The following is a 9,889-nucleotide window of genomic DNA, read 5'->3' as shown; positions in this document are numbered from 1 at the left end:
AACCCGCCTGGATGCCACCCTGTGCCACATGCTCTAGGTGTGCCTGCTTGAGCAGGAAGGTTGGACTAGATGATCTGTAGAGGTCCCTTCCAACCTTAAATATTCTGTGAATCTGTGAATCTGTGTCATGGTGGATGAGAAGATGACCATGAGGCAGCAGTGTGCCCTGGTGGCCAAGAAGGCCAATGCGATCCTGGGGTCCATTAAGAAGAGCGTYTGCAGCAGGTGATCGTCCCYCTATACACAGCCCTGGGGAGGCCACATCTGGCGTACTGTGTCCAGTTCTGGGCTCCCCAGTGCAAGAGGGATGTGGAGCTGCTGGAGAGAGTCCAGYGCAGGGCTACGAGGATGATCAGGGGCCTGGAATCATCTGCCCTRTGAGCAAAGGCTGAGGGAGCTGGGCCTGTTCAGCCTGCAGAAGAGAAGGCTGAGGGGGGACCTGCTCAGTGTGTATAAATACCTCAAGGGAGGCAGTGAGGAGGAGGGGACCGGCCTCTTTTCAGTGGTGGTCAGCGATAGGACTAGAGGAAACGGCCACAAGCTGAGGCACCAAAAGTCCCACAGGAACTTAAGGAAACACTTCTTGACAGTGAGGGTGACAAAGCCCTGGAACAGGCTGCCCAGAGAGGTTGTGGAGTCTCCTTCTTTGCAGATCTTTAAAACCCGCTTGGATGCAGCCCTGTGCCACGTGCTCAAGGTGACCCTGCGTGAGCAGGGGGGTTGGACTAGATGACCTCTGAGGTCCCTTCCAACCTTAACCATTCTATGAATCTATGATTCTATGATCCTCCGTTGTTTGTCTCTAAAATGCCAATCCAGGCTAAAAACATATAGTATACAGTAAAACAGAAAGACAAAGGCAGATGGACTTTGCTTCATACCTTATTTACAGCTACTGCATTAGTCTTTAGAGATTTTTGCATATATATTTTTAGTAGATGCACTGGATGTCCCTACACTGGAGGATCACAAAGACAAYTAACTTGGCTCTCTCTCAGGAAACTCCAAGTCAAACCTAATCATCTGGGCCTTCTTTCAAATCCTGCTTCTACAGCATTCCAATTAGCATACTAATTAGCATACTAATTCCTTTATAAACAAATAAAAAGGTCATCCTACTCATATAGTATTCGAGAAGCTTAATTTTACCCAGAAAGGTGTCAGATTATTGTAAATTTTTGGATACTTGGAATTAGTCTTTTTTTTAATTATTATTTATCTTTCCAGTCATTGTGCTTATCTTTGCATCCAAGTCCAACAATGACCCAGTAAGAGTTTAGGACTATGCCTAACCTTGGGAAACCAYTGGTAGATGCTTTTAACATAAAGTGCAATTATCAGACACTATTTCAAAAGATTTTTGCTTTGCAGCAAGCATTATATCTACATCAAAATTTAGCTTAAACCAGCTCTTTTTCCCTAAGGACTCTGTCTATGCCAGGCACTGAGCTATCAGAGAATCATCTCTCTTTGGTTTTGATGTGGAAATGGAGAACTGATCATCATGGGAATACTGATAGTGATAGAAATCATTGTACCTCACACCTTTCCTAATTTTACAAATTTGTGCAATAAGTTTCAAGGCTGAAAGCTGCACAAGGGTATTTGTATTAATCACAGAATCATAGAATCATAAAATCCTTAAGGTTGGAAGGGACCTCTAGAGATTACCTAGACCAACTCCACTTCACACACAAGGTCACCTACAGCATGTGGCACAGGGCTGCGTYCAAGCGRGTTTTRAAGATCTCCARAGAAGRAGACTCCACAGCTTCTCTGGGAAGCCTCTTCCAGTGCTCTGTCACCCTCACTGTCAAGAATTTTTTCCTTAGGTTCCTGTGGAACTTTTGATGCTTCAGTTTGTGGCTGTCTCCTCTGGTCCCATCAGTGGCCACCACTGAAAAGAGGTTGGCCTCATCMTCCTCACTCCCTCCCTTGAGATATTTATACACACTGAGCAGGTCCCTTCTCAGCCTTTTCTTCTTCAGGCTGAACAGACCCAGTTTTCTCAGCCTTTCCTCACAGGACAGATGTTCCAGACCCCTGATGATCGTAGCCCTGCGCTGGACTCTCTCCAGCAGCTCCTCATCTCTCTTGTACTGGGGAGCCCAGAACTGGACACAGTACTACACATGTGGTCTCACCAGGGCTGCGTAGAACGGGACAATCACCTCCCTCGACCTGCTGGAGATGCTCTTCTTAACACAYCCCGGGAGTTGGCTTTGTTGGCCGCCAAGGCACACTGCTGCCTCATGGTTAACTTGTCGCCCAATCATAATCACAATCATTGTTAATCATAAATCTGGAGAAGCAACTGAATCAATACCTCTGATTCAGTGAGGAATACTGGAATAAAGCAACTCTACTGTGATCCCATAAGCTTGTCTAAAATCTGTAATATTAAACRTGATTTAAAGAGTGAGTAGTGTTGCACATACTAGCATTGGTAGAGATGTCATTTCTGGCTACTGTGTGACTGTGTGAAGGATCTACATATCGATTTGTTTCCTTCACCAGTAATTCTAAAGTTTGCATTCTCCTGACTGTTTGAATTTGTGTTTAAATAGGTATTAAAGACTTTCTTCACATACACATAAAAAAGTATATTTGTCGAGTGGGAGATAATCAGAAATATTATTACTATCAGAAGACCAAAACTTGAATATTCAGACAAAATGTTTGGACATTTGCACCTGCTCTTTCCCTGAACCAAGTTATTTCTGATAATCTTTATCTCCTACCCTTCAAACATACCTTTCATGTGCTGTCACCAAACACATGGATAGTCATWAAATATCACCCAGAATGTACACCCAGAATGTACAACAACAAACAAACAAAAATAAAACAAACATTGCTATGGTGTTAATAAAGAGGCCAGGAAATATGAGCTTGATTTTACCAGTTGTGAAAGGCATAGATTCAGCTATCCAAGCAGAGATACTCTTGGGAACCCAGAATCTCTGTTTTTCTGAAGAAGGTGAAATAAGGACAGCAATACATTAGCTCTTTCATGCTCTCCTAAAGCTTTGTGACCATTAATATATTATGTMAAGTTGGGTGGGTTTTTCTTTTGTGTATATCAAGACACATTCTATCCATTTGCACATTCTATCCATATTAATGTAACATGTATTTAAATTATTTAGCAGTTTTTCAGAATATATTTATATGGAGTACATGATACCACACTTTTAACTATTTTTCATGCATTTCAACATTTTATTTATTGTACACTACCCTGAAAACAAGGCATGTCATGCAAAACACAGAGAGGCCTTCCTTTCTTCCTCTAAGAGACTGCACTTATTCAAATACTGTTTTTCACTAAGAAATCAGCAGTTTACATTGCTGGTTTGGCCTGTGCTTCAGAAGCAATTCTATCCAGCCATAACTAATGTGTATTCATACCTGCAATGCTGGGAGTTGAAATGTTGTCAGTTTTTGTTGGGCCTGCCCTCCTTTATCCATTAAATTACCTCCGGGGAAGCTAGCACTTCAGAGGCAACCCAAATTTCAAGCAAACTTTCATCAGACAACTTTTCTGTAAAAGCAGAGAGACATACTGGGTTTGTCAAATTTTGTCTGAATTTAGAGCAAGTGGATGGGTTCCTGAAAACAGCCAGTGGTGCTGTCAACATTGCCCTACTCTGAATATAAAGGAAATATTTACACCTGTATTTCCCTTCAGGTTTAGCCACTGTTTAGTGAATAAATTGAAGATTTGGAAACTATGCACTCGTAGGGGTAAAAAACATAATCCCACTCTCTCTTTTCAGTCTTCAAGCACTATTGGTGATTTAGGCAGAATGACAATAAATTATTAGACATGTTAATGATTGTACTTTTAGAGGTCTTATTTTACCTGAAAATGCTTGCTTTTGAAGATGTCGTTTCACCTTGGTTTCATACTAGGATTGATGAAAAAATACAATTCCTTTGAAGTGAAAATAGCCAAAATTAAAGCTTTTCTGTTTTAACCCACTTTTTTGAAAACATTTCAAGAGACAAAATGGCTTAAAAGCAGACATTTTGTCAGGAGTCATGAGCTTCAGAAAAGCTGAACACCAGCACTCCAGCACACTTCTAATTAAATATGCAATTAAAAAGCTTTCAGTGGCCCCTAAGGCTTCCCAGCCTATTTAATAGAAAACTTCTCATCTTGCTTTAAAAGCAAGGTAAAACTTCTTAGAAAACTTAGGGAAAAAAAAAAAAAGAAATAAGAGAGAGAAAAGGAGAAAAGAAAAACTGTTAAATAAAATGCTTTTTTGCTTTGTTTTCTCCTCACTGTGCTTCAAGAATTTATTGTATGCTGAATCACATTGACTCTGGATGTTAAAAGCAAAACCTGTAAAGATAAAAGCAGTGAGTATTTTGAAAAGTTATAGTAACAAAGACTTAGGTATTTTTGGGGTGAAAAAAAATATCCAAGTGAATTAAAGGCTATTGTGTAATGTGACATATAAAAGATCTGATTATTTGAGCATATTTGAATTTTTACATCTTAATATAAAAAATCATATGAAGTCTTTTCATTTGGAGGAATTTTGGTTTTATTTTGATTATCAACCTTATTCCTTCTCCTTTTCCATAGAACAGGTATAGTACAGATATTGGAAGTTCAGTTATGATTACACAAATCATAGGATGTTGCWCTTTTAGCTCATTCTTCTCCAAAGGTTCATTGTTGTTGTTTGTTGCAATCCTGGGTTTGGGCAATTAAGAAAAGTTTATGTGAAAACGTGCACATGAATACCGATACTGTATGAGAATTTTCTGTAGAGGGTCACAATCCCCAATGTGCACAGTCTTGATAGCAGAGGAGGGTCAAGGTAGGACAGTGTTCATAGGAACTCTGGAGAGAAATTCCATCAGAAACAAGGGGTAGGAGCATAACGGATGTGTTTTTTGAAGCCTAAGATAAGATAAGATAAATATGAATAAACACTCATATGAATCCRTAATGGAAAAATTCTGCACAAAAATATTGCTAGTTTTGAGTTCTGATGGTTGGAATATTTCTCACATCTGCATTAATCATAATAATCCAGGCAGCTAAGTTTACTGGTGAGTCATATTTTTCATTTGTCACTTCTCCCTCTGCACCACTAATGCTTCATCGTTTCATATGCAAATCTGTCTTTGTTTGTACTTTAAAGTAGTAGTCATCATCTCAACCCACCATAACAGTGGTAGAACAGCATATACATAGCTTCTAAATTCTTCATCTCATAAATAAATATCTGCAGCAAATGTTTGTGGCATAACCTTTTTTTTTTTTTTTTTTTTTTTTTTTTTTCACAAAAGATTGTGTGCAAGGGGTATGGTACCAACACGACGGGGGAAAAAAAATCTTTTCAAAAAAATCTTTTCGCTGCAGTCACTTTGATGGTCTTCTTAAAAAAGATAATCTCCTCAGTTCACAATTCGCAATACAGGATGTAAATAAAAAGTTGTACTTAGAAATATGTTCATTCTTTGAATTACTGCTTTCTGCTTTTTATAAAAAGCTGACTTGCAAAGTGCCATCATCACTGACTATTCCACAAAGAGATATTGTGCTCTCAGAATGAGAAACTTCTGTGAGAAGAGACGATTTAGACTATTGTGCTGAACTGGACCTTCCCATTGTTTTTATAGGCCTAAATACCCAGAAGATCTGASGAGGCATACTGTGATATCATTAAATGAAAATAGGGAAGTTAAGCTAAAATAAATAYAGAATCTCATCTTCCTTTTATTCTCTAGAAATTTATAGTCTCTTTTTAATAGCATTTTTCTCTAGAATTTAATTAAGAACAAAAGACAGAGCTTTATTAACAAATTAGTTCATCACAGTAAGTATTTGAAGATGTTGTTCACTTGAAGAATAGCTTCCTCATAATTTGCCTTTCTATATATCTCTTTTGGACTGTAAATAATTTTAAAACTATGTAGAAAACTTTCTCCTATTGTTCTAAAACATAAGGAAATAGGTTACACAGAAAACAGATTTGTCATTTGTATCTCTTCATATCTATCTGTTTCTCAGAGCTTCTTTTTAGGGTTTTAACTTTGCTAGGAGCAAAGTAAATCATGTCWTCATGTGGTTATTTCATTTCAATATCTGAATGTAATATAAAAATGTGTGATAAAGTAATAATTATTAATGCTAAACAGCAGTAACAGAAATAACTTTCTTAAAATATAAGGGCACTTTTTCAATCAGTGGTGACTATRAAAAAGGAACTCCATAAAAACACTCAAAGAAATTCAACAGAAGCAATTTATGATGCCCTCAAGGAATGATGGCAAGCCAAGTAAGTGATTTTAAAGATTTAATTTCCCTAAGTGTTCTGGAAATAGAAAAAGCTCACTTTTCTTCCTGAACTGTATGGCCCTGTCTAAAAATCATTCTTTCTCCTTTGTGGCTGTTCCTTTCAAAGAAAATCTTTGGGCTTCCGTGGCTGTGCACATGCAAAAGCTGCTCTCTCATCCAATGGATCAGTTGCCTACGATCAGCCTTTGCAAACATCAGAGATTTTGACTGCTAAATGCATTTTCATAACATTTATGATTTTGTTGAGAACAGCAGAGCAGAAAATCATACCTCCTGTGTTCCTTTCAACATCCTATGATATATATTTATGATATATTATATTAGGGCAGATCCTGCCTCAATGAGTACTACGCAGTCAGGAAACACGGATTGACTGTGTACCCTTTATTGACTGACTGACTTCTGGGTTTTCACAGAATCACAGAATGTTCAAGGTTGGAAGGGACCTCTAGAGATCATCTAGTCCAACCTTCCTGCTCAAGCAGGCAGGCACTGGCCTGGCAGGTTTTGAAGACCTCCAGAGAGGGAGACTCCTCAACCTCCCTGGTGGTCAGCCTGTTCCAGGGCTCTGGCACCCTCACAGCAAAGAAGCTCCTCCTCACCTGGAGACGGAACTTCCTGTGCTCCAGCTTATGGCCATTACCCCTTGTCATATTGCGGCACCAACGAGAAGAGCTTGGCCCCTTCTTCCCTACATTCTCCCTTCATGAACTTATACATGTTAATCATAACCCCTCTCAGCCTTCTCTTCTCCAAGCTGAACAGGCCCATCTCACTCAGTCTCTCCTAATACCATATATGTTCCAGTCCCTTTATCATCTTGGTTGCTCTTCTCTGGACCCTCTCGAGAAGCTCCACGTCCCTCTTATACTGGGGAGCCCAGAACTGCACACAGTACTCCAGMTGAGGCCTCACCAGAGCCAAGTAGAGGGGCAGGATCACCTCCCTTGACCTGCTGGCAACACTCCTCCTGATGCAGCCAGGATCCCATTGGCCTTCTWGGCCACGAGGGCACACTACTGACTAATGGTTAACTTGTTGTCAACCAGGACTCCCAGGTCCCTCTCTGCGGAGCTGCTTTCCAGCAGGTCGACCCCTAATCTGTACTGATGCCTGGGGTTATTCCTCCCCMGGTGCAGGACCCTGCACTTGTTCTCAATGAACCTCAGGAAGTTCCTCTCTGCAGGAGGTTCCTGTGCTGCTGGATAGCAGCACAGCCTTCTGGAGTGTCAGCCACTCCACCCAGCTTGATGTCTTCTGCAAACTTGCTCAGGGTGCACTCTATGCCCCCATCTAAGTCACTGATGAACAAGTTGAACATCACCAGGTCCAGTGCTGTTCTCCCCAGGTGAGCACCCCCCAGGTGACCCCTGTGGGACCCCACTGGCCACAGGCCTCCAACTGGACTTGGCTCCATTTATCAACACCCCCTGAGCTCTGCCATCCAGTCAGTTCTCGATCCACCTCACTGTGCACTCGTCCAGACCACTCTCCCGGAGCTTCGCTATGAGGATATTATGGGAGACGGTGTCAAAAGCCTTGCTGAAGTCAAGGTAGACAACATCCACGGCTCTCCCCTCATCCAGCCAGCCACTCAYCCCATCATAGAAGGCTATGAGGTTCGTCAGAYGTGACTTCCCCTTGGTGAATCCATGCTGACTGCTCCTCAACACTTTCTTCTCCTTCCTATGCCTGGAGATTCTCTCTAGGATGAACTGCTCCATCACCTTTCCAGGGAAGGAGGTGAGGCTGACCGGCCTGTAGTTGCCTGGCTCCTCCCTCTTGCCCTTTTTGAAGACAGCAGTGTTGTTGGCTCTCTTCCAGTCCTCGGGCACCTCCCCTGGTCCCCTCTCCAGGACCTCTCAAAGATAATGGAAAGAGGCTGAGCAATAACCTCCACCAGTTCCTTCAGCACTCTTGAGTGCATTTCATTGGGGCCCATAGATTTATGGGTGGCCAGTTTGTCTAAGTGATCCCTAACCCAATCCTCCTCAACCAGCAGAAGGTCTTCCTCTAGCCCATTTATACCTCTTGCTCCTGAGCCCTGCAGTTCRTGGGGAGTGGCCTTAACAATAAAGACAGAGGCAAAGAAGGCATTTAGTAACTCTGCCTTYTCAGTATCCTCCATCACCAAGGCACTCTCCCCGTTCAGCAATGCACTAACATTTTCCCTTGTCTTCCTCTTGCTGCTGACATATTTATAGAAACCCTTCCTGTTGTCCMTGACATGCCTTGCCAACTCTMRTTCCACCCGGGCTTTGGCCTTCCTCTTTTCRCATCTGCATTCTCTGGCGATGCACCTATATTACTCCCACATGGCCTGGCCCTTCTTCCACAAGCTGCACACTGTTTTTTTTTCTCATTCACTTTGCCTAGCAGCTCTTTACCYATCCATACAGGTCTCCTGCCCYGCTTACTCGACTTCTTTCTTGTGGGAATTGAGCTTGGAGGAAGTGGCGCTTGAATATTAGCCAGCTCTCCTGGACYCCCTTTCCTTCTAGGACCCTGAACCAGGGGACTGCTCCAAGGAGCTCCCTGAAGAGGTCGAAGTTGGYTSTCTTGAAGTCCAGGGTAGCTATCCTACTTCTTGCCCAGCTTCCTCCATGCAGGATCGTGAATTCCAACACCTCATGGTCACTGCAGCCMAGACTGCCCCCAACCCTCACATTTCCCACTAGACCATCTCTGTTTGTTAGTATCTGGTCTAGCAGCGCCSCTCCCCTTGTTGGCTCATCAACCACCTGTATCAAGAAGTTATCTGCGATGTTCTGCAGGAACCTCCTGGACTGTCTGTTCCTGGCTGTGTGGTTTTCCCAGCAGATATGAAGGTGGTTGAAGTCCCCTAGAAGGACCAGAGCCTGTGATCGGGAGGCTTCCCGCAGCTGCCCATAGAAGGCCTCGTCCACTACCTCGTCCTGATCAAGAGGCCTGTAGGAAACTCCCACCACCGTGTCACCCCTGTTGGCTTGCCCCTTTATCCTCACGCACAGGCTCTCTACTCGCGTTCCATCCTCTCCTATGCTGAGCTCTATGCATTCCAGTTGCTCTCTCACCTAAAGAGCCACGCTGCCACCTCACCTTCCTGCCCTGTCCCTCCTGAAAAGCCTGTAGCCCTCCATGGCCACATTCCAGTCATGGGAGCTGTCCCACAATGTCTTAGTAATTGCAATGAGATCATGGCCCTGTATTTTGCACATGCAACTCCTATTCCTCTTGTTTATTCCCCATGCTGCGTGCGTTTATGTAGAGGCATTTGAGCGGGGCTCCCAATGTGCCTCTCCTCCTTGTCGGGACAGATGCAGCCTGACTGTGTGGGCTTTCAGAAGTTCTCCTATTTTGCCCTATGGCCTCTTCAGTCCCAGAGGACCCTTCACAGGCCATGGCACTAACTTAACTAACTGAAGTTAAAATTATCTTAAAGTTAACTAACTAAACTAACTAACTTAATGAACTAAAGTTAACTAAAGTTAACTTAACTAACTTAACTAACTTACCTAAAGTTAGGCCATGGCATTAACTAAATTATTTAAATAAAGAAGCTCCTGGGATATTTCTGTAGCAAATATACAT

Source organism: Nothoprocta perdicaria, unplaced genomic scaffold (assembly GCF_003342845.1).
Source record: "Nothoprocta perdicaria isolate Ctin4 unplaced genomic scaffold, notPer1 scaffold_202, whole genome shotgun sequence".
Taxonomy (NCBI): Eukaryota; Metazoa; Chordata; class Aves; order Tinamiformes; family Tinamidae; genus Nothoprocta; species Nothoprocta perdicaria.
The sequence above is the reverse complement of the archived record's forward strand: the minus strand, read 5'-3'. Positions refer to the sequence as shown.